The 26,199-nt window shown below is 40.2% G+C and overlaps 1 pseudogene; it reads left to right on the forward strand.

Moving 5' to 3' along the window:
• The first annotated feature begins 21,681 nt into the window (after positions 1-21,681).
• Positions 21,682-23,468, forward strand: LOC116865389 (annotated as a pseudogene).
• The last annotated feature ends 2,731 nt before the right edge of the window (positions 23,469-26,199 follow it).

Raw genomic sequence — 26,199 nt, forward strand, 5'->3', positions numbered from 1 at the left:
CAATTCTTTCCTGAGTTCATCTTTCTAGTAAAAGTGCTGAAAGTACGTGGTAAGGCCTATATCACTCTGACATTTTCCAAACCTCTCCCCTATATAACCTCTGTAAGCTGAATAGAAACATGGTCTGCTCTCCAAGTCTCCAGAGGACAGTTTTGCTAACTATTTTCCTATGGCATGACAATGGCCCCAAGAAATGTCTCTGACTGGCAGGTGGCTATGCTCCAAGCATCAAGCAGTCCTTCAGAAATCCAGTCTTTTTCTACTTTATGGTTCCACCATCATCAACCTGTAACTTCACAGGCCACCAAGTCCATTTCTGCATAAGCCACTGGCCATAACCCAGTCCCATGGCCACATCTAACCGTAAGAGAGGTTGGAAAATGCAATCTATCTTTGTGCAAAAGGAGAATAAACAGGATTGGTGAACCACTACACTGTTTCTGCCACCAGAATGTTCCATTTTCTAAGAACGAGCCAATTAGCTATGTGAACTTGTGGAGAATGTATCCAGAAGAAAGGAGGGGTGGGGGGAATCAATTACTAGAAACTATAAAAGAACAATGGAAGACAAAAATAGTGTTTTGATTACATCTCTAACTTGCGCTTGTTTGAAGCATAATTTTCAGCTATCAAATGTTTAACACCAAGCAATATACCAGTTCTGTTTTTGCTTTGAAAACATACTTCTGAAAGGTCTCCAGGCTGATGTTTCCAATCTGGACTGATTGTCTCAGATGTGTTACACAACTCTCATCCTCTGACTTCCCTTCACCATAATTGAGATAAGTTCTTTTTCTTCCTCCTGTTTTATAGCCTGTTTTACCAAGATCCATGTGTTTCCTTCCTTACTGTTTGATCCCTCTTTCTTGGGGGAGCATATTCTCTTACTAGAGGATATATATATATGTGTGTGTCATTCACAAGATCCATTTTTAGAGCTCTAATATATCTGAAAATACTACTTTGCATTCGCACTTGATGAAAAACTTGGCCAACTAGGAATTCCAGGCTCCAATACATTTTTCCTCAGAATTTTGAAGGAGACTAACTTCATTGTCTAATTACCATTCTTTGAATGTGACCTGTTATTCCTGTCCAGCTGGTTTTAGAATCTTCTTTGTATCCTTAGGTTTCTGCAATGTCATGATATTATGAGTTTATGTTGATTTTTTTAATCATTCATTTCTGAGCACCCAGAGGATTCTTTTGATTCAGAAATTCATGGCTTTTAATATTTGGAAGTTTTCTCACATTATTTTCTTAATATTTTTTCCTCCTTTCTTTGTTTTTTGGTCTCTTTCCTAATAGTTGACTGTTTTGTTGAATAAAAGACCTAATAGTTGAATGTTTCGCCCTTGACTGGTCCACTAGTTTTAATATGTATTTTCTCATCTGCTTTCTCTTTCTCTTTTTGTTCTAAATTTTTTGGAAGAGTCCTCATTTTACCTTTCATACTTCTTAAACTCTTTACTTCTGCTAAAAGCATCTTCACTTCTTAAAACTTTGTTATTCTCTGAATTTTTATACCTTTCTGTTATTTATTCAAGAATATTGTAATCTTGGGGCACCTGGGTGGCTCAGTGGGTTAAGCCTCTGCCTTCAGCTCAGGTCAGGATCTCAGGGTCCTGGGATTGAGCCCCACATCGGGCTCTCTGCTCGGCGGGGAGCCTGCTTTCCCCTCTCTCTCTGCCTGCCGTCTGCCTACTTATGATCTCTCTCTCTCTCTTTCTCTCTCTGTCAAATAAATAAATAAAATCTTAAAAATAAAAAATGAATACTACAATCTTTTCTTCAACTTTGCTTTTTCATTTCTTCTGAGTTCCTTTTATTTTGTTCTCATCTATGACTTGTGTATGAGATGTTTCTTCTGCATCTGGTGGTCCTTGGATAACCATTCACACTGATAACTCTGGTGGCAGAACCACCCAATTGGTGAGTATCGTTGCAGAGCAGTCAGGACCTAGGAGTGTCAGAAAATGATTTCTTTTCTCTGGAGCCAGTCAAGTACGGCAGAAAGGAATCTGCAAATATACTGCCTGTTGGATCCAAGCCACTGCTGCCCACATTTTGCATGTGGAGAGAGAAAGAAGACTAAGGGGTTTATCGATTCACTTAGGTCCTCTTTTACCAACTTTTCATTTCATCTTTCATTCTACTATTTCTGATGTCTTCAAATCCAAACTTTATGAGGTCTGATTTTTCGAGGAAACAAACCTTCTGTCTTCTACAAGAGTTGGGAGAGGAATGGTTGATAGCTTCCCCAGCATCATAGGCAATATTGCAAAAAATGAAATACTCCTTATACAAAGTTTCTATTTAATTTTATCTCCACTCCTACCTTCTTCCTTCAGAGGTACTTTGTGCCTTCTGGAGTTTTGTGACCTGCTTCTTGTGATCCTCCACCTGCAAGCAGTAACATTTTAGCTTTTTCTACTCTGCTCTTTTATATGCCAAAACGTTGGTGACTTCAAAAAAAAAAATCTATGTTCTTCTTATCCTCAAGATCATGCATTTTTTTATTCTTTTAATTTGTTCCATTTGGGATGTGGTAGAGAGGAAAGGTCAAGTGTGTGCATTTAATACACCACACTTAACTATAGTCTAATAACATTTTCAAATGTCTTTTTCCTTTCCAAATATTTTACTGTATCCTATCATGTCTAAATTTCTAAGAGATAGGTGTACACATATATAATAAGGCAGAGTCTTTTCAATAGTTTATATCCTTTAAAAAGACTAGTCATAGAATAAAGAAATCTGGTGATCTAACTTTGGTCATTTCAGCTTGAATGGGTATCCCTGAATGAAAACAAAGATTGTACTACAAAACCGAGTATATTAAAATTGTATGATGCAACAGAATTGCCTGCAAACTAAGTAGAAAAGGACATCTCCTACAATGTAGAGTTGTTTTGGGTTTTTCTTTTTTCTTTTCTTTTTTTTTTTTTTGGCTTATAAGTATTATGAAGTAGTAATGATATCTCTGCATGTCATCACTCATATTTTTCTTTCATTAACTTTGTTAAAATCTGTTTTCAAAGAGCCCTGTTTTTCCTTAAAGGACAGATTCTACTTGCTAGGAAACTAGCTTTGGGCACTGTCTTTCCCAGTGGCCTACTGTATAGATTCTGATGAGATGCAAAACAGAGACATCTAAAGGAATTTCTAGGAACTGAAACATTAACATCCACTGTCCTTAGGTTTGATTAATTCCCTTGGAAATACAGTGTTTAGCTTATTATGAAGCTTGGAAACATCACTTTGTAAAATTACATCCACAGCCAAAATAATATGCCTTTTGGAAGCAAGTCAAGAGAAGACTAGAATCACCAACAGTTTGGAATTCAGAGTTACTGGAAGAAAAATATCAAAATTCAGTTATTTGCCCTAAAGTTATTGGAAGGAAACTGATTTTCACTAAGCTATCTATTCATATTTTATTTGGGGTTTATTGTATTTGTCCATAGTGCTATGTATAATACAGGTGCCTAAAAATCAAAGTAAATAAATTAATTAATGAATAATTAATTGAATTATATTCTGGAGAAATATAATTCAGGTATTTTTCAGATTGATTCTTCTGTAAGTAATAATTCCCAGTTTCAACATTTGACTTGATGGGACTTAAAGAAGGTATGACAGAATTATTTGTGCAAATTTAAAATGTTAATACACACAATAATGACATTTATCCCATGAGCTTTATTTTCCCAAATAGATAAGAAGTAATAAAGAAATTTAAGTCTTCTTTTCAAAGACATTTAGATAATGTCTTCTTGTTTGACAAGCTCTGAGTTGTTAAAAGCTTTTCTCTAAGCCATCTAATTGCCATAAAATAGCTCTCTTTGAATTACTTTTCCTGGAAAGCCAAGGCCTAGTTCCAAGACCATGGGAAAGTCAGATTCCTTAATGTGAAGTTAAAAAATAAATATAAGAAACAATTACAAACCATATGACAAATTTTCTTCTAAGGTACATATGCGCTTCATCTATTTCTGTGAATATATTTTTGCCTTACTCTCTTTTAGTCAATAGTACATTCTATTTTGAAAAAAAAATAGGGAAATAACAAGAAATGGAAGAAGGAATGTTCAAGCTATCCCTGTTGGCTCCTATTCTGGGTTGTAAGTTCTTAATTATTAGAAGACAAGTGATGAAAAATATACCAGATGTCAGAGGTTCTTTGAAAAACAGCCAGAATTTTAGTATTCTTTTAAATTAGACTAAGTTCAATTAATTCATGAACCTATAATATAAATTCAACCATCTAAGATGTTACCTGGCAAAAGTAAGGAGAAAACCCCCCAAAAGACTGTCAACATATTATTTAAAGGACCATTGACTATATGTTCCCACGCTCTTAACTTTTCAGTTGATTTTAAGAATAGGAAAAAAAGTCTGTATGTTTTGAAGACTATCACTAGATGTTTTTAAGTGTTTCAAAATGAGGTTAAGGGGAAAAAATGAAGATAAGAGGAAAAATACAGGACAGAAAACTATATAAAATATGATCAAAATTTTGCTTTTGAAAATCAAAATATAGAAAGAAAGAAGAAGAAAAAAGTTTAATTAAACTATACAGTAGTAACAAATGAGCCTATAGTCTTAGAACCCTACAACAAGAAAAGTTTATTTCTTAATCATGTTATCTATCCTTTACAGCTCATGATTATTGATCATGACTATTACAGGTCTTTTTGTCCCGGGACATCAGCTGATACTAAGATGGTTGAGGGGAGAGACTGAATCATGAATGGCTTCTCATTTCAACTCACATTTTCTTGTCCTAATCAAGTAATGTGCCCAACCCTGACATAAATGGAATGCAGAGACAAAACCCTCCCACAGGGAAGCAATGAATATTTGAGGACAATAATACAATCTACCATAGTTTTCCCTTTTGGTCACAAATGTATATTCCCCTTTCCATATGCAAAATGCATTCATCCTCTCTAACCACATGATCAAAGTCTAGAACCTCGTGAATGTGCCCACAAGTGCGCAGATGTGGCTCCTCTTGAACTAGAAACTTAGGAGCTAGCCGAATTATAAGTTATGTAAGCCAGACGTAGTCAATATACAACGTGTAGAATTCAGCCAGAATCATGCCTTTAATGTTCACATCTGAAAAGGAGAACAGTGGAAAGAAGGAAGCAAACATTGGTCTGTAGCAACTTTAACATCTTCCTGGGCATATACTGTAACTTATCCATTGTCCCCTGTCTTCTATGGCTCTTGACTCCACTCCAGGATGTCCATCCTCTTCCATTATCTCACTTAATCACCTTGGAGGAGATCATTGGGAAATGCTTTCATTAGGCTGTGAGCAGATTTCCTCACATACTTCCATCTTGTAGAAGACCAGGAATCCAACCATCATTTTATATCTTGACCAGCTAGGGATTATGTATTTGTCTGTTTTTTAGTCCAGGTTGCTAACTCCTTGGAACCAAAACAATTGGTTTATCTATTTGTAATCTTGGAAAATTCAGGGGACAAGAAGAGAATAATCCAAGTTTCCACTAATTCTCTTGCCAATTTAACTCATATCCAAAGATAGGGTATTCTTTGAATCCACACACACAACACACATACACACACAGTATCATGAAATGTTAACAGTTGTTACCTCTGGATGGTGTAATTCATCTTTATTTCTTTTATTGTTATATATTTTTGAAATTTTCCAAAATAAATCTATATTATTATTATATTCAGAAAAAAACTGCTATTTAATGACTAGAATGATTCTTTTAAATAATTACCCCACATGGAAGAATAACCCAAAGTTTTGGGATCTAAAAGGTAGTAGGTTTTATATGAACATATTCAGAGCCAGTTCAAGACCAATTAACTTTTTCAAGTTTTATCCTTTTCAGGTTATACTTTTAAGAGAACTACTGTGATTACATACAGTATGAAGATTACATAGAGATGTTGGAAATCTGCAACATCTAAGCTTCACCTTACCATCTTCAGTGTAAATCATATAACTGATACACAGTTGCACATGAAAATCAGGAAGGGTTGAAACTCTGATAGGTAAAATAATTGCCACTAAAGGTTGAAACTCTGAAGTTGGCTACATTGTTAGTGATCCTCTTCTCTCCATGCAGGACATTATTCCTTATTTTAGGTGCCTTTTCCTCTCTCAAGGTACTCACTCCCACCCACCTTTCTATAAAGGAACAGAGCTCCTAATAATTCACAAGCAACCTACTGAGAGCTGACTACCACCATCGTGTAACTATTAGGCATGGAAAACACAAAATTTGCCTCTCATTTGGAATTGCAGAGAGCAACACCTTTGTGTAGGCAAAAAGTTTTAGAAAGCAGCCCTCCCATCACTCTTAAAATTATATTTACAGGAGATGGCCATATCTACCCTTCTCTAAGAGGGACCTCAAATACTTGATTCAACTTTCAGATTCAATGTCCTGTCTTATCATAGCCCCACAAAGCAATTTACACCGCTATGTAGGAACCAAGGACTCAAGCCTGTAAGCATTTTGCTTCTCCTGTTAAAAAAATAACTCCTTTAATTTTTCCTCCTTGAGAATCACCACCCAGATTGTTCGGTAGACTATTAGGAGGTTTATAACCTATTCCCACAATTCTATATCCTCTGTATTCCTAACTTATTTTAGACTTGTATAAAATATAATTATTTATCTTTAAGGACCCCCTTTAGTTCAGACCAAATTTATCTAAAACTGCCCTTAATGGACTGAACAAATTTAGTGTTTACCAATCTATGGTTAAAATTATTTAGAAGAACACTATATAAGAAGAACGATATTGATAAAAATGTTAGCTATTAAAACAAAACCTCTTCTACATAATGTGAACCTAAAGCACCTACTTTCATATAAACCTGAAAGTCATAAAACTGCATTTCTTTGAAAACATCTTGTAATTCAGAATCTGACTTTTCTCGATAATTATTTTTTTTAAATCAATGAGATTTTACAGCACTGGTTCAGTGCATATTTTTATGTGATTGCCTATTTGCATGAGGAACTCCTGAAAGATGGGCTGAGGTCTGTTTAACTCACTATATTGACTAATCGGATTGTAGCTTAATATATGTTGTGGATAACAAAGTAAATACAAGAGATTAAAGTGACTAAGCTACCCAACTAAATAGGTAATTGATCCCCAATCTTACTAATATTTGTTTTTTTAACATCTCTCACATTATGCCCTAGTATTCCTTCTGTGGCACACCCAGTCAAGGCTCCCATTAGTCCTATAAGACTTGACGCTACATCCCCTTAAATAAACCCTCCTGCATCCCTCTAGGATCAACCTGAATCTATATTGTGTAATTATCTTCCACAATATTATTCCCTTTGTAGTCATCTTCAGTTGCTCTTCATGGCCTATAAGATACATTCAGGCCCCTGAGTCTAGCATCTCTGGTCCTCAATTACTGATGCCCCGATCTACATTCCTAACTTTATCTCACTACTAGAGATGTGACTCAGCTGGTTCCTGGGTTACAGCACCTTATGTATCTAATAGATCAAAAGCACTGCCTGTGACACTACAGGATTTCAGCCCTTCTTCCAACTAAGGTCTTTATGAATGTCCCTGTTTTTTGGTTGAAAAGAGTGGGGAGGAGCGCAGAACGGCTTCACTTGTAATTTGTGCTGCTACTTGTTGTCTCTGGCATCCCCAACCATCCAATGTTGCATTTGTTATCTCTCTAAATCGTACTCCACTATCTCTCACCTCCATCTGGTGAACCTTTCCAAACCACCCCACCAGACTGCTGGTCAGACCCACAGCCCACTTTCTGTGCAGGCTTCCCACACTTGGGACTGACCTGCTTTTAATCATCAATAACACTGTAGCATCAGACCACTCTGCCACAATTCCCTTGAGCTCCTCATCATCCCCTGTATTTGTGTCCCTGATCAGGAGAAAAATTCCTCACCTTCTATGCACCCCATTCTTTCACTGGCAAACAGAGAAAAGATTCTCAGTAGAATCATTGGAGGATATATTTTGTCCAGTTTTACAACAGTATCCAGGAAACACAGGCCAGTGTCAGGGTAAGATCAAGTACAAACTTGTGTTATGCTTTGAATGACTATGCCAGCCTCCCTTCTTATGATGAATTTATATCTCTCATGGGCCACATAGCTCCTCCTTGCTTCCCCTTGAGCCCACCAATCCATACACACAACACTTCTGTCATTAAATCAATAAATTAAATCCTGGATCTCTAATTTAAAAATGGTATGACAACTTGATTTTCAGAAAGAAAAAATCTAGACATTCTTCAGTCTTACTACATATTAAGTTAGACCTTCAACACAATTCTGTAGATGTGTCCTTAATGTTGCCCTTTGTTTTCATTTATGTTCTTTGGTTTTGTGGTTGCAGAAACTCACTCAAATATCAGAAAGCCCATACATCAGACCCCAGAAAAAACAGGAAAGGATGATGGGATGGTTTGGGACTCAAGGTGGCTCCTGGTATGACTCTGCACTTCTCCAGCTGATTCCTTCTTCCTATATCCTGACCCACTCACTACTTCTAATCCAGTGCTTCTCAAACTATCTGTGGTCCAGGAATGCTTCCCCCCACCACTCCCCTTAGCTTCTTCTTTTTTCTTCCGCTTATTGGAGTGGTAAATAACAGCACACACACCAGTACTGATGCTCATATCGCTCTTCTAGAAGCACTGCACCCATCTGCTTTCTCTTAGTTTCTGATTTCTCATGCTATTGGGTTATAAGTGGCCATCAATGTCTCCCCACCCTTTCTTACTTTCCAACTCTTAAATTCTGTCCCTCCACCTCTTAACTGCCCTCCTTCTCTTAGATGACATTCTAAAGAAAGGAAATTGTATTGGCTCATCTCATCTTTTCTGTTGTGCCTGTGGCTGCTCCAGGTTCACTAGCCTACCCTTAGCCAATAACTTGGGAGTGGATAAGTGGCATCAGATGGTATGACGCATGGATGACCAAGAAGCAATCCCTTCAGGGACACAGACATGGTATGGATACCCTGAATGGCACATCATTTTTAGAGTTTTTTTTAATTAGTGCAGTTTCTTTTAAGAGAAAAATAAAGAACAATACAAAATATCTGCATGACCAGACTGAGATCTAGTTAAGTAATAAATGTAATTTTTCTCTCTTTGAAAGAGTTAACAGTTCAGTGCCATCCCCAGGCAAGCTGGGGATGCTGAGCTGCTGTGGTCAGTGACTGTCAGAGCAGTGTTCACATGCAACTCCTAATGTTCGCCTTAATTGGATATTCCATTAATCTTTGCTCACTAATATGACCTGAATTGAGGAATGAGTAAACACATTCTTCCCAGAGAGCACAATAATTTTTTAATCTACTTTCTCTGGGGTAGGTTCCAGAGAGACTGCTTTAGAATTAAGTTTCTCATAAGAAAACAATAAGTAAAACTGGCCTCAAGAATTTTCCTCTTACCTTCCCCCTTCTGGTCTGTAGAGTCATGGAAGGAAAGAGAGGGTGGCAAGAAAGCTCAGAAAAAGCAGTGCAAAGTGCTTACTAAGGACAAAACATCCAGAATTTAGAAACTCACCCACAATCAACTATTGGCTCCAGGGTCTAGAAGACCTGAGGCTCTATTAGACACAATGCAAAAGTCTTCAATAAGATTGCAGTGACTCACAAGCAAGTTGCTCACGGGAATGACCCCCCCACCCAGCCTATTAAATCAGAATTTCTAGGAATGTGTAGGGAGAAAATACATTCCATATTCCCTGGGGAAAGTCCCATTTGACAACTTTTACAGAACAATGGATGCCTTTTCGCTATTTCCAGGTCTTTCTTCTAGGCTTTAAGCTTGCTAATTTGGATAATAAATCATATGGTCATCTTGATGTGAGCACTGTATTTTTCTGGATACTTGCCAGGTGATCTTCATGTTACAAACCACTGATTTAGTCCAAATTTCTTACCTTGTTGAAGGAAAAAGCAACAGTATCCAGGATTTTTTAAATCTGACTACAAAGTCACCAGACAGCGCCTCACATTCTAATATCATATTTGCCTGACAGTTTCTACCTTCCCCCCTCCCCAGGATGACACTGATAATTCCCCAAGAAGCAAAGAAAATTTCCCCTACTACCTCCTTCTTCCTGACCTCTCTTCTCTGTCTGGGTATAAAATCAGCCAGCTGGTTCCAGAGCAGTTGCTAATAGATAGGTGGAAGGAAACTAATATTGGCTGGGCCCGCAATGGCCATGGTGGCCAAACTGTGGAAAGAACCAAGATGCCCTTCAACGGACGAATGGATAAGGAAGATGTGGTCCATATACACTATGGAGAACTATGCCGCCATCAGAAAGGATGAATACCCAACTTTTGTAGCAACATGGACGGGACTGGAAGAGATTATGCTGAGTGAAATAAGTCAAGCAGAGAGAGTCAATTATCATATGGTTTCACCTATTTGTGGAGCCTAACAAATAGCATGGAGGACAAGGGGAGATGGAGAGGAGAAGGGAGTTGAGGGAAATTGGAAGGGGAGGTGAACCATGAGAGACGATGGACTCTGAAAAACAATCTGAGGGTTTTGAAGGGGCAGGGGATGGGAGGTTGGGGGAACAAGGTAGTGGGTATAAGAGAGGGCACGGATTGCATGGAGCACTGGGTGTGTTGCTCCATGCAATGAATACTGTTGAATACAAAAACAATGAATACTGTTACGCTGAAAAGAAATTAAAAAAAAAAAAATATATATATATATATACACACACACACACACACACACACATACACATATATATATATATATATTGGCTGTGTTCATGTGCTAGACACTAGTCACTTTAAATGCAGACCTCTGAAGCTAAGCTCGGGGTACCTCCCAACCATCACACACTTCCCCCAGCCCCCATTTCCCCCTCCCTAGTCTTTATTTGTATGCTAGGGCCAATTATCCTCCAGAGCAAAGAACTTGTATAGCATTCCACCATGTTTGTCTGTTCTACTGAAACAAACCAGTCTAGTTGCAAGAGGAGATGAGCTTCTAAATGAATTCACATTTAGGGGAAAAAGGAAATCAGGCAAATGAGTAAGACTCAACAACGAAGTGAGTACCGACGGAGGAGTGAAATGTGGCCTGGTAGATGCTATGAGAAATCTGAGCTCAACAAGCTGTTTTGCTACCTACACCTTCTGTCGGTTTTTATGAGGTTAGAAAGGCTGACCCCATTATGTGCCCCTGGTAAAGGAGCACTTGCGTGGAAAATGGTTTTATTCTCTCTGGCGTGGCACTGGCAAAAAAAATCAAACACCTTGGCCTCATAAGATTCCTCCTTACGTATTCAGTGTTATTGCCACAGCATATACTTTGCCAGGAAAACTAGATGGCAGGGTTTCAGCCTGTGGTACATACTAGGCAAAATTTCTACAGGTGATCCAGGCCAGCAGTTGGGCCTCCCCTGGGCTAAATGATAGTTCCCTTCTGAGATATTAGGTATCTGTCTGCAAGAAAGTGTTAGACATGACTATATAATCCATTATTCAGGCAGGCTTTAGTTATACAGAAATGTCTAATAACAGACACTGAAGAATCTTAATTCTCTTCCTCAAGGGAGATGCCTAGGTCAGTGTAAACATGCCCAATTCCTACTCAGCCACCTTCTCTGCTTACCACAGGTCTTGAGAGAAGTGGCCTTTGACAAGCCATAAAAAAATTCCTATGAAACTCTGTGCCCACAGTTCTGGTTCCTACTCTCCTTTTCTTTATACCTGATTATCTAAAGGAGGCTGATCAAACATCACTGTGCAAAAAAACAAAAACAAAATAACATCAATAAATGTCCACAGCAAAACTCAGAAGGCTTTAAATGACAGCTTCCTCCACTAAAGTTCTAACTAAATAAAGGCTGCGAGATAAAATACAGTATGGAGGTTCCTCAAAGAGTTGAAAATAGAGCTAACCTATGGCCCAGCAATTGCCCTACTGGGTATTTACCCCAAAGATACAAATGTAGTGATCCAAAGGGGCATGTACACCCGAATGTTTATAGCAGAAATGTTCACAATAGCTAATGGAAAGAGACCAGATGTCCAACAGATGAATAAAGAAAATGTGGTGTATATATACAATGTGATACACACACACACACACACACACACACACACGAATATTATGCAGTCATCAAAAATGAATCTTGCCATTTCCAACAACGTGGATGGAGCTAGAGGGTATCATGCCAAGTGAAATAAGTCAATCAGAGAAAGGCAATTATATGATCTCACTGATATGCAAAATTTAAGAGAAAAGGCAGAGGATAAGGGAAGAGAGAAAAATATTAAACAAGACAAAACCATAAGGGAGGGAGACGAACCATAAGAGAGTCTTTATCTTAGGAAACAAAATGAGGGTTGCTGGAGGGGAGGGAGGTGAGGAGGATGAGGTGGCTGAGTGATGGACATTGAGGAGGATATGTGTTATGGTGAGTGCGGGTATTGTGTAAGACTGATGAATCACAGATCTGTACCTCTGAAACAAATAATTCATTATATGTTAATTAAAAAAATACAGGGGGCTCAGTTAACTTGAAATGCAGATATGTAAGAAAAATTTTTTTACTGCAATGTTTGGGACATACTCTACTAAACAAAGCATTTGTTATTTCTCTAACATTCGAATTGAACTGGGTGTTGTGTATTTTTATTTGCTGAACCTGGCATTCATAAACTAACTGATAGCTCCACCACCACATACACTCCCCAACACCACCCTTTCATACTGGTCCAAGTAATTTGAACAAGTTCAAGTTCAGATAGCAAAACTGTTCTCCTCTGACTTCTGGACTATGGTATAAAGACTTCTGTTAAGAAGATGAAGAGGACCATGTGTAGTGGCAAGGGAATGTCACTTTGAAAGTTTTGCCTGGGTGCATGAGCACACCCAAAATTCATGCTTTTTCCACCCTAACTTCTACCTTTGGCTTCCCCATAGTAAGTTCCCACTGAAATCCTCACTCAGGGGGATATCCTCCATTGAGGTATTATTTTATGCAACAGTCTACTACCAACCTCTACCTAGGCAAACAAAATAAAACAAAGCTAAGTGAATCTATCTTACGCTTCATAAACCATAATTACAAATATTTTAATAATACTATTTCAGAGGAAGTGGAACCTCATAAAATCACATCTGAGATAAATAATTACAGTATTTGAAAATTTAATTTAAACAAGGCAACTTGATGTTATTCTCTGTTTTTTTTTTTTTTAAGATTGTATCCATTCATTTGACAGACAGAGATCACAAGTAGGCAGAGAGGCAGGCAGAGAGAGAGAGAAGGGGAAGCAGGCTCCCCGCTGAGCAGAGAGCCCGATGCGGGGCTCGATCCCAGGACCCTGAGATCATGACCCGAGCTGAAGGCAGAGGCTTTAACCCACTGAGCCACCCAGGCGCCCCAATTCTCTGTTTTTGTATGAAGGCACATGTACGCACACCCACATAAACATGTAATTGCTGTAACTGATCTTTGTAGCCCTAAAACCAAATCTTCAGGTTTCACTTAAATAGTGAATTGCACCAAGCTGTGCTCAATGGAGATCTTTAAAAAGTGGCCAAATCAGGACTTGGATTCATACAGAGCATGTGCACACATAGCATAGGGACAGCTCTGACTTGCTGCCTGCCATCATTCAGGAATATCCTGGATCACATCCCAGATGCTGGCCTTTGCCTTGATGGGTGCTCTGGTTCTAATTGCACAACATAATGTAATCTCCAGTCCATTTCACAAACTCATCACATTCATGTGTTCTTAGGTAACTGTCAAATATTGGATAATATGCTCAGGCTTGTATTCCCAGACTTTGTTATAATCCAAATCCTTCTAATAAGAGATAGAGGACTTGTTAATAATAACTTCTAAATTAAATTTGTCATTATTAAAATTGCAATAAACTATGTTATATTCTTAGGGAGTAGAAGCTCATTCAGTGAGCAGAAAATTGCTCTCCTTGGGGCGCCAAGGTGGCTCAGTCGGTTAAGCGTCTTGATTTCAGCTCAGCTGATGATCCCAGGGTTGTGGTATCAGGCCCCATGTCAGGCTCTATGCTCAGTGGGGAGCCTTCTAGGGATTCTCTCTCTCCTTTTCCCTGTCCCTCTGCCCTGCCCCTGCTCGAATGCTCTCTCTCTCCCTCAAATAAATAAATCTTTAAAAAATTGCTCACCTGTGGAAATGCACCAATTCTTTCATGCCATGAGAAGACCCCCTTCTCTCTCCCTACCCCATATATATATATATATATATATATATATACACACATACATATATAATATACATATATGTAGCTACATATATATATGATTAGGTAGTAAGTAAGGGCACTTAACACCTGTGTGAAGCTCTTCAGTTGACTGCAGAATACTCTTCTGAAAATCTGGCAAATACTGGCCTGCAGAAACTTCCAGGATGAATGGGGTTGGAGAACCCCCCCCCATACCTAGAGATACTACCTTCTCATCCCTGCTCAGGTTTATGGTGCTGCAAGAGCCTCTGTTCTCATGGCACATTATTCCTCAAAATCTGACATTCCCATTTCCAAGCAGAGTGAGCTGGGCGTGTAAACATCATGATTTTCATCAGCTGAAAACTGGCTCAATGTCCCCAAAACATCCAAATAATCTCCTATTCCTGTTAATGTTCCTTAAGTATAACCCAAATGACAACTGTCCTTTTATCGTCTTTAAGCTATGCTCAAGGAGCCTATTCAAATTTCCATGAAATCCATCTACCAAGCAGAGACTCTGTAGAGTGCCAGAGTACACTATGAGTGGGGATACAGGCTAGAATGTGTCTGGTTTGCTGGCATCGTTTCACTGGCATCTACCATAGTTCCCAGCACATCTCTTCTCTAGGCACATTAAAAAGAAATATATTTTTGGACCCTACACACATATATTCAAGTCAAACAAATTACCCTATTTCAACAATTACTATTACTATACTCTTCAGATAATCTTTAGAAATACACAGGTCTAGAAATGCATTCTAATATCAATAATTCTGCAGAGTTCATAAGAAGAGGTTTTTTTTAAATCTCTCATTCTCTCTTTTCCTTTCTATATTCTGTTATTCGTTTAATATTCATTGAATATTTACTATATATAAACAACACTGAACTAACTGCCTTAGATGCCTAGTCAATAAATTGCCCAAACATTCCAGTAAAGACACTCTCTTTTCTTTGAGCAAACATGTTAAGCCACGCCTAAGAAGTCAGTCAATAACATTTACACAATTTTAATCTTTTCAGCTGCTAAATGCAAAATATTTCTAAGCTAAATTCATAGCCTACTACAGAAATTTTTCTGTAGTAAAGGATAATGTTTCCCAATTATAAGAAATTTAAGAGATTTTAGGGTAGAAACTATAAAAATATAGTTTATTTCAAGGAAAATTACATGTTTTCCATCTTGGTTGATATTGTGTCTTTTGGCCACATTCCGGGACTAAAAACAGGCATATATTAGTAAGTTTCTAGGACATATTCCCCAAACAGTTTTACATAGAAGTTCACGTGATCCTAACTACAAATCTATCAAATAGGTAGATGGTATTAATAGAACACTGGGGGTATGGAAACCATGGTACAGACATATTAAATGGTTTCTCCACCATCAATAGAAAAATAATGACAAAACCTCTTTGGAAGGCAGCCTAATAACTGTGAAATAAGAATGGTTTGAGAGTCATAAAACCTGGGCTTAAAACTATATGATTGGAGAAAACAACTTAATCTCTCTAGATACCAGCTTTTTCATTCCATAAAAACAGAATATTAGGTTGAACCATTTGAAATTAACAATATGCAATCATTTTTTACCTACAAACATGGCAACTTCATTTGGTACAACCTCATAATAATGTTAACTTAAAACTTAAAAGATTTGTTCTAAATATTAAATGCTATGTTCTATTTAAAGCACTACACGGAGTCTGGAACAGAGAAGTACTAGACAAGTGCAAAAGTTCTTCGCCCTATCAGGGTCCCGCCTACAAGATCAGCACAATTCCCTCCCTCATGTACAAGCCATTCATTTCACCACATCATTTCTCCATCCCTTTTTAGCCTTTACACAAAGTAAAATACATTATCTAAATGTATTTCATAATATATTAGCTAAAATGTTAGCACACATTGAAATTTCAGAAGATAAGTCAAATAAAAGTCAAATAGAATTATAATCATTACTGATTTTCCAGTTTCACTCAACAGCACAAAAGTTTTCCTTTTTACTCCTACTTCTAAATGAAGATTTTATGTTCTCCAAAATGAGCACATATATATTAAACAGGGTCATACCTGTTTTCAACTTACATATTCAGAATCCTGTCAATAATAACATTATAAACTAGAAGATCCTAGGTTAGCCTTCAATTACAATTTAATATCTTTATGGATTGATGGTCAAAACTTTGAAATATTCAATAAGAACTAGGCAGTATTAATACGGTAGCTGGGTCATTCAGTAATCTGACAATTTTAGATAAGCAGTGAAGGGGGTTGGAATAAAACACTGTAATGAGGAAGCTTTGAGGCTTCTTGATGAAGCTGATGCAGATGTAGACAAACAGAACACCAGACAGAACAACAGAACATGATTTTATCATGTTCTTACTTTCTTCCTTCTCACACCAAATGATCCATAGAGAAAGGGACCCAAGACCAAGTTCTTCTCTGTCTGGTGACCTCAGCTTCCAGAGGTTATTTAGATCAATGAGGAGAATAAGAGACTATCCAGGGAAATCAATCAAATCAGTGCTGATGATCAATAGGGTAACAAGCTTTCTAACCACTCATATCCATAAAGGTAATTAGGAGTTTTGAGCATTTGGAAATACCACATTTTTTGAAGACATGTACAAGAATGTCCGTGTTAATTCATCTAAAGCACAGACTTCATTTTTATTTAAATTATTTCCATTCTTCTGTTAAGCTTTATCTCCTTTCTCAACAACCACTCCTTCTTAATGACCTTCTACAGTGTAATAGTTGCAAAGCTAATCTGTCATTGGATAACTAATTATGGAATGCTAACATGTACTCAGCACTGTATCAGAGGCCAGGCAGACATTAAAGAAAGCCTTTCTAATACTTTCTGAAGTCTTTTTCTTTCATTATTTCAAGAAGAATCTCAATGTTTTACAAATTTCCAGTGTCCTCTAATGACTCTTGCCTAATCACCTGTTGCCAAATCAAAGCTTAATTAAAATGCAGTCATGGTATGATGATCTTTCCCTCAGCAGAAGCTTCATACTGCTCCATATTTGAAGAGGTGAGAGACACTACGATTTTATATGATGCCCATGTTCCATCCAAGCTCTATTCCTGATACTTAGAATAAGTGATCCTCAAGGATTAGTAGGCACTCTCCTTGCTTACTTCTGTTCACACAGCCAAAGGATGTTTCTTATCACATGAGAATGGCAAACAGCTATCTCTGAACACCATGTGAAGTCAATTAGGAGAAGCTCATCTATGGGGGCCATAGTTATAAGCATGCCTCTAAACTATTACCTGCTCAGAACCTAAAAATGTAAGACTCAAACTGTGTGGTTTTGAACTGCATTAGTCTGAGCTGACTGTACCCACACATGTTCCATACTGTGTAGAAGTTCATTTAAGCAGTGGAGAGTTGAGGACATATAGAGAGCAAAACCACCTAATTATTACAATACCACACTCTCAAGTAACCAGTTAGAATTGGATTTTTACCATGTATAAATTTCCCATCTATGCAAAGGACAATAGAACTCCCTTGTTTGACAAACCATTTACTCAGGATCATAGGTATCAACTTATAGTGAGTCAACAAGACTGCAGAGTTCACATTTCTCTTCCATTCAGCAGAAAACACTGTTTCCTTGGCAACTGAAAGTGTTTGGTTGGGCTTTTACTTTTCTTTCTGCTTCTGAAGTGCAAGCAAGAAAGGAGTCCCACCAACTGAGACTTGGTTCAGAAACAGGTTTCTCTGCCTGGGGTAACTGAAATAACCCATTTGGTGCCTAAGCATAACTCTGTCCTTTCTTAGATTTATTGTATCTTTACAGTCAAGTCTCGGGCAAATAATAAAAGGTAACTGAAATAGACAAGGTAGTTTTTTGTTGTTGTTGTTGTTCTTGTTTTGTTTGTTTAAATATTTTATTTATTTATTAAGAGAAAGAGTGAGAGAGAGCATGAGAGCTGAGAAGGTCAGAGGGAGAAACGGACTCCCCATGGAGCTGGGAGCCCGATGCGGGACTCGATCCTGGGACTCCAAGATCATGACCTGAGCCAAAGGCAGTAGCTCAACCAACTAAGCCACTCAGGTGCCCGACAAGGTAGTTTTTAATGTTTAAATTATTTCTTCATTAGGAAGCCCCTAAAATTCAAGCAACTAAAAATTCTTACTCTTGGGAAACCTGGGTGGCTCAGTTAGTTGTCTAACTCCTGATTTAAACTGAGGTCATGACCTCAGGACTGTGAGATCCAGCCCTGCATCAGGATCCCTGTTGTGCATGAAGCCTACATCAGATTCTCTTTCTACTCTTCTAAGAAAAGATAAATAAATAAATAAATAAATAAATAATTCTTACTCTTAACTAACCAACATTATCCTTTTTCTTTTTTTTTTAAATTTTATTATTTATTTATTTGAGAGAGAGACAGAATGAGAAAGAGAGAGAATGAGAGAGAAAGAGCATGAGAGGGGAGAGGGTCAGAGTGAGAAGCAGACTTCCTGCTGAGCAGGGAGCCTGAAATAGGGCTTGATCCCGGGACTCTAGGATCATGACCTGAGCAGAAGGCAGAGGCTTAACCTACTGAGCCACCCAGAAGTCCCTATCCTTTATTTTTTGAATCTAATTACCTATGTATGTAATGAGACAATGGAGTAAATACCTTTTCTCTACTAGGTAGAGTTTTCTCAGCAGCTCTGGGGTTTTGAAAAGAACTCTAAGCTCAAGCAAAAGTCAGAGGATTCAAACTCCTTTTCTACATTAGCACAGGTGATTAGTGATCAGGGTGAGAGGACAGTGGCCAAGGTAGCAATCATGAATGTTTACTTTTCTGGAGACAGAATGTCCAGTGCTGGGGTATGCACTGTCCTCACCACTGTGCTCTCTCCTACTTCAAGACCCCACCTCATCCCAAGTCAGGTCCATGCAAAAGCTGAAGATGAGGCTTCCTCTGCTGGAGGAGAGGCAAATACAGCTCTTGACCTGAGGCTGTAGCTGAAGAGAAGCTGCTTCAACCCGAGGTACTTGGAAAGGCATTATGCAAAGCAATAACATCCAACCACTTCAGTTTCCTTGTATATTTGCTACAGAGCAGCTCCCACTCCGCAGATCGTCTTCTGATCAGGCTCTAAGCTTCCACTTTTGTACTTGAAGAAACAAATGGGCTTATTGTGAAATTGAGTATCTTTTCTCCTCTAGCACTCTTTGTGATTGTTTCCTCACTGACACTATTATACTCCATACCTGAGATAACTCCTAAGCAAGTTTTGAAGGCACACTGGGTAGTCGAGTGTACAGAGAGGACAAACCATGATTTCTAATATTCCTTCACTAGTACACTACTCAAATACCAACACTTACATACTTCTTAGTCCTGGGGGGTTCAGTGTCTACACACCACATGCCCCCAATCCCTATTTACTAGATTGAATAGTATAGCCCCAAATTCATGTCCATCCAGAACCTCAGAATGTGACCATATTTGGAAACAGGATCTTTGCAGATGCAATCAGTTCAGTAAAAAGGAGATCATGGGTTATAGTAGACTAATAAGGCCCTTGCAAGAGGAGAGGACACACAGAGAAACAGAGACAAACAGGAAGAAGACCATGTAATGACAAGATTGAATGAAGCAGCTACAAGGCAAGGAGTGCCAAGGACTGCCTGAAGCTGGGAAGAGTTAAGGAAGATTCTTCCCTAGTGTCTTCAGAGAGAGGATGGACCTGCTGACATCTTAGAAATTAGAAATTTGGATTTCTAATCTCCGGAATCATGAGAATAAATTTCTGTTGTTTCAGGCTACTTGTTTTGTGGCAATTTGTTACCAGCAGCCCCAGAAAACAAACTCATATACTGCAGGACACTGCTTGCTAGACACGCCCAAGCCAGGGTCCTTGTTTTATATCACAGGGAAAAAAATGATTTTTAAATTGAACAAATCCAGAAAGATAGAAATGAATCTTCTATAAAATTACTTTTCAGTATATTCTGGGTCAAAGAGGAAAATATATTTTTAAAAGAAATGATACAAGCTGCCTGAAGAATTTCCTGAAAGATCTTAACCATGACCACACACAATTTCACTACCTCTGAGGCATAGGATAGGAGTCATATGAGCAGGACAGACGTAATGAAGACTACAATAGTGAAGGGTTTTTAAACTAGCCACAAAAGCAAGTTTTATGAGAACTTTTCAAGGAGATTAAACACAGGCAAGTAACTTACAGAGAAAGATGGCAGAGAGACCTAAAACATATAACATATGACACTATCCTCCAAAAGGAAAAAGAACAAAGAACAGATCATCAGTTGTGAAACAAGTAAAGGAAGCTTAACTCAAACAGTCCTTTTAAAAGTTCCTAACAGAAACAGAACAATTAGGGCTCCCAGAAGTAACACGGTGATTTCTCCTGACAACTGAGGAAGAGGGCAGCAGCAGGGGAAAAAGGAAATTCATGGAACTTCCACTGATATCCCCAACTTAGAACAAACTTACCTCAGTGGTATAGGGGCAGAAGTAGGGAATGTTCTTCTAAACACTCTTCTCCACTGCCTCTGACTAAAGAGTGACTCCTGGAAGCCAGAGGAACACCCGACTCACCCAACATATACACTCCCAATGCGGTGGAGAAGCATTCTCAAACTGAAAGTGCCCTTCACCAGAGAAGAAGAGCCCCCAGGTATGTCCTTTATAATAACTATGGAGGGGTGCCAGGGCAGCGCAGTTGGTTAAGCCTGACTTAACCAGGTGTCCACTCAGGTCCTGATCTCAGGGTGGTGAGATTCCCCTCCACCGGGCTCCACACTCAGCGCTGAGTCCGCTTAAGACTCTCCCTCCCTCGGGGCGCCTGGGTGGCTCAGTGGGTTAAAGCCTCTGCCTTCCACTCGGGTCATGATCCCAGGGTCCTTGGATCAGGCCCGCATCGGGCTCTCTGCTCAGCAGGGAGCCTGCTTCCCTTCCTTTCTCTCTACCTGCGTCTCTGCCTGCTTGTGATCTCTGTCAGATAAATAAATAAAATCTTTAAAAAAAAAAAAAAAAAGACTCTCCCTCCCTCTCCCTCTGTCCCTCCCTTTATGCTTACTCCCTCTCTCAAGTAAATGAATCTATGACTCAGTCAATCAATACTATGGAGAAGCGTCCACTTGTCGCTCTCCAGGCATCCTCTTGTGGCCCTCAGCTCCATGGCCGCCATGGAAGGCTGCCAGGACACTCTCAGGCACATGGCGGGTCCCGCCTCACGACGGAGACCTGGCGCACTTCCAGAGCCAGGAGTTCCAGTACCTGATGAAGAAGCACTTGGTAATTATCAGGCGCAACTTGTTGCAGGGCTCAATGGACGTGACCGTGGGCCACTCGAGCTTCACCTCGCCGGGCCACCACCACTGCCTCACGCCCCCGCCAGCGGCGGACGCTTCCCATGCTGCCTCAGCGAGAATGGCGCCTTCCGGAGCTGCGTGCTCCAGAGGCGTCAGCGCCTGCCGGGGCAGCTATCACACATGCGCGTTTAGGTTCCCAGACACAAACACCGAGATCAGGTTCGCTGAGAAGAGGGAGTAGCACTAGGCTCCGCTGTGGTGCCCGCCTACATCTTGCCCCTGAGCATCAACTTTCCAGACACCTTAGCCCACTGCATCAGTCCCCTTCCCTTCCCCACGGAAGGCGTCAGTGCTGCAAACGCCTGCTCATCCAGCCCCCGGGGAGCAGGCCCTTCGGGGTACAAAATGGGCTGTGTGATACCAGCTGACCTCAATTTAATGGCCGACAACCTGCAGCCAGAAAATGAAAAAGAAGCTTCCGGTGGAGACAGCTTAGAAGAGGAGTCAAAAGCCACCTTATTCCTATGCACAATTGATTGTACAAGCAATTACAATGGTTCCTGATAAACAACTCACCCTAAATAGAATTTATACATCACTAAAAACTATCCATACTACAGAACTGTGGACAAGGATGGGGAGAATTCAATTTGCTGCAATCTCTCTGAATCATTATTTCATCAAAATACCAGGTTCGGGACGCCTGGGTGGCTCAGTTGGTTGGACGACTGCCTTCGGCACAGGTCATGATCCCGGGGTCCCGGGATCGAGTCCCACATCGGGATCCCAGCTCCATGGGGAGTCTGCTTCTCCCTCTGACCTTCTCCTCGCTCATGCTCTCTCTCACTGTCTCTCTCTCAAATAAATAAATAAAATCTTTAAAAAAAAAAAAAAAATACCAGGTTCCCGGGGAAGAACCAGGCAAAGGCTTATTCTGGAGGATAGATCCTACCTCTGAAAGCAAATTAATAGAGCAGGCTTCTAAGAATAGATGGCCTAGGGGCGTGGCCTTGCTTCAAAACCCCCCTGGGACCTCTCTCATCTAGAAGTGCCCCAGCCTTTCCCAATCACACTGGAGTGCTGTCTGCTCACTGCAGTGGTGCCCAGACCCCTAAGAGCCTGTTAAAAGAAAGTTCACCAGCCACCCTGGAGCCTGAGTCCAAACTGGCTGTCATCCAAGAGGCCCTGTCTGCCCAGAGCACACTGGACTGTCTAGCTGGCGCTTTTTAATTGCCATGCAGCAGCAGCTGCCACCAACCATCAGGCCTGTCACCTACACGGTCACAGCCCCGTGACCACCTCGGCCTCCTGGCAGCTTGTTGTGCAGAGAGTGCATGTCATCCATCAGATCCCAGCAGCGTCTATCACCAGCAGGGCCAGCCTGGCCCCAGAGAACACACACACTGTCACCAGCCAGGCAGTGGTCGCTCGGGCGGCCATGCTGGCCCCTCCTAAGGCAGAGACGCAAGAGAAGGGAGATCACAAAGAAGTAAAGGTGAAAAGAGAACCTATTCCTGCGATTAGCCATGTCACACCAGGCACTGCTGGCCGGATCACCCAGACGTCACAGACCGCCCCTGTCCAGACAGTCACCGCAGCACAACAGGTACCTCCAGGTCAGCAGCAGTTGCCCATAAAAACTGTAACACAAAACAGGACTCACATGGTGCCAGTCCCTGCTGCCGTCCACGACCCAGTGAACAATGCAGTGTCGAGTCCTATGCACAAGCTGGCCACATGTGAATACGTGGTGGCCTCTTTGCCCACAGAGCACAGGAACAGCAACTAGAGTGGCCAGAGCAGAGGCTGGTCAAGACGGAAGACAGCACAAGCATCAGCTTCACCCTGAGTGTGGACTGCAGCAGGCAGCAGGCAGGGAGAAGGACCTCCCAAAGGAGCAACTGAGACTAATTCCCACTAAGAGAAACTGCACTGTGTGAATGGAGGTTGCAGTTCTTGGATTCCCCACGAAAGATTTACATGAGGACCCACGCTCCAAGAAAGACAGCCAGAAGGAAAGGAGCAAGCACAAAGCAGTTTCTTAAGGACAGTACATTCTCAAGAAGAGAGAGTGGGCAGGCCCAGAGGTGGCAACTGCCCAGAGGCTACAAGGGTACTTTGTTTTTATGGGGGTGGGAGAGTCTTGGGTCCTGGACAGGGTGATCTCTAATAGAGGCTGCTTCCAGTCATTTGGGGCACTCCTCCCACAGGTTGGGAGGGGGAGGTTTTGACCCTACCAGGTTTCTATGGGAATCTTCCAGGCAGCAGTCCCACAAGGTAGGGGAGCTAAAACCACAATGCAAATACATTATAATGAGTCTAGGGTTTACCCGGAGGAGAGGCTTAAGAGAAGAGGCTTCCTCTGAACCAGGGCTCTTGGTCTGTTAGCCCCAGGGTCTTGGAAGCTACAGAGTCAGGATGTTGTGCGCCCAGGGCTTCTAATGCGTAACCTATTAATTCTTGCCTCCAGTTCCCATGTAAGTGTCTACTCCATCAGAACAGTTTTTCTTACTTTTAGATTAACTCTGTGATGCCAGAATGAGACATTGTCTCTCACCTGCTCTGGAAGCATGTTATCTCAGTGGGTAGAGGGCCATGCGGTTGGGGTTCACCTCAGCACCGAAAACACAAAAATGCAGATGGTCTTAAAATTCCTTAAAGAAGTCACACCTTTTTCAAAAAACAAAACCACTTGCAACAAAGCCTGGTTCTGGAAAGTGTCTCCCCACTCCAAGCTCAGCTTGTAACTCCAAGCAGAGGAGCTTAGAGACCTGTGGCCCTTCCTAAGGGTGGCATCAGGGGCAGGCAGAGCTGCAGGGACAGAATAATCTCCTTTTGACTGTCCTGTTGAAGTTCAGTTGGAGGGATTTGAGGACATCTGCAGGTCTCCATGTGAGAGCAGGCCCCTAATACATATAGTGCACCTCGAGCTCAGTGTGCAGGATGGTCGCACAGACAGATGCCCACGTGGGGTTGTGGATAACCATGACCCAAAGAACTGCTGGACTCTTGGAGCTGCACTTAACTGGTTTTCTTTCCTGCTACTTTTTGTGGTTTCTTTTCTTTTTTTTTTTTTTAAAGTATTCTTACTTTTTTTTTTTTTTTAAGATTTTATTTATCAGAGAGACAGAGAGAGAGCACGTGCAAGCAGGGGGAGCAGTAGGCAGAGGGAGAGGCAGGCTCCCCACAGAGCAAGGAGCCTGATGCAGGACTCCATCCTAAAACCCTGGGATCATGACGCTGAAGGCAGATGCTTAACTGACTAAGCCACCCAGGCGTCCCTGTGTTTTTTTACTTTTTGTTGACTTTGTTCCTAGCATAATTTTCCACTCTAAGTAAAACAAGCCTCCTAAGTGTTGTGTGTGTTTAAAATGATAGAACTATTCTACCTCATTTGGAAAAAAGATTCAGTCTTACCACACACTGCTTTAAAAAAAAATAATAACTATGGAGAAAGAAATAGAGACATAAAATGGAGGTCTCTTGTAGGTATGAGTGTTCTTTCCAGCAACTATCCCCCAAATCTCAGAAACAGAAGGTGACATTACACCATTGACACCTTGCCTCAAGCTCACATTATAAGATGAGGGTGCAAAGAGGACCCGGTGAGATTATGCTGAGTGAAATAAGTCAAGCAGAGAGAGTCAATTATTGTATGGTTTCACTTAATTGTGGAGCATAAGGAATAACATGGAGGACATGGGGAGATGGAGAGAGAAGTAGGTTGGGGGCAATCAGAGGGGGAGACAAACCATGAGAGACTGTGGATGCTTGAGAAACAAACTGAGGGTTTTGGAGGGGAGGGAGGTGAGGGGTTGGGTGAGCCTGGTGGTTGGTATTATGGAGGGCACGAATTGCATGGAGCACTGGATGTGGTGCATAAACAATGAATGCTGGAACACTGAGAAGAAATAAAATAAAATAAAATAAAATGGAAAAAAAAAAAAAAAAAACCAGAAGGGAGCAAAATAGAAACCACCCAGCCAATTTGGGGCAATGAGAAGGCCTAGACAGCACCATCCCCTTTCAAAAATGAAAAGCATAAATACAAAGGTTCATCAACAACACAAAAATACTAAAGCAGGAAAAAAGGTTTAAAAATGGAATAAGTTTAAAAAGATTTCCTAGAATAAGCACACTCAAAGGAATTAGACTTTTAGACTTTGCTTTAGACAAAAAATAAAATTATCTATGAGATGAGATGTGAGAGGAAAAATAAATGATAGAATAAAAAGTTTTAAAGGGAAAGGTAATAAAAAAAGCTGAAGACCACAAATAGCTAGGAAACAATAAATAAATATGAACCAGGAAGGAATGAAAATGAGAGAAAAATAACAGTGATATGTGGGGGATAGTTTTGAGAAACTTATATACCAAATACAGAGGAAGCAAATATAGGGAAGTATTTAAAACAAAAATGATAGCAGGAGGACAAACACCAGCATTTCAACAAACAGATAAATGGTGCCCCTGAAATATTAAATAGTAAATGAAATTGAGAAGACATGAAAAGGTAATACAGAAGAAAACTTCCCCCAAATAAAGAAAGAGCCAACTTTGTGAGTCAAAAGACACAGTATGTTATTTTAAAAAAGAGTAATATAAAACCACTACAACTCATATGAATATGCTGAGA

This window comes from Lontra canadensis, unplaced genomic scaffold, assembly GCF_010015895.1.
Source record: "Lontra canadensis isolate GAN:19392208 unplaced genomic scaffold, GSC_riverotter_1.0 scaffold1, whole genome shotgun sequence".
Taxonomy (NCBI): Eukaryota; Metazoa; Chordata; class Mammalia; order Carnivora; family Mustelidae; genus Lontra; species Lontra canadensis.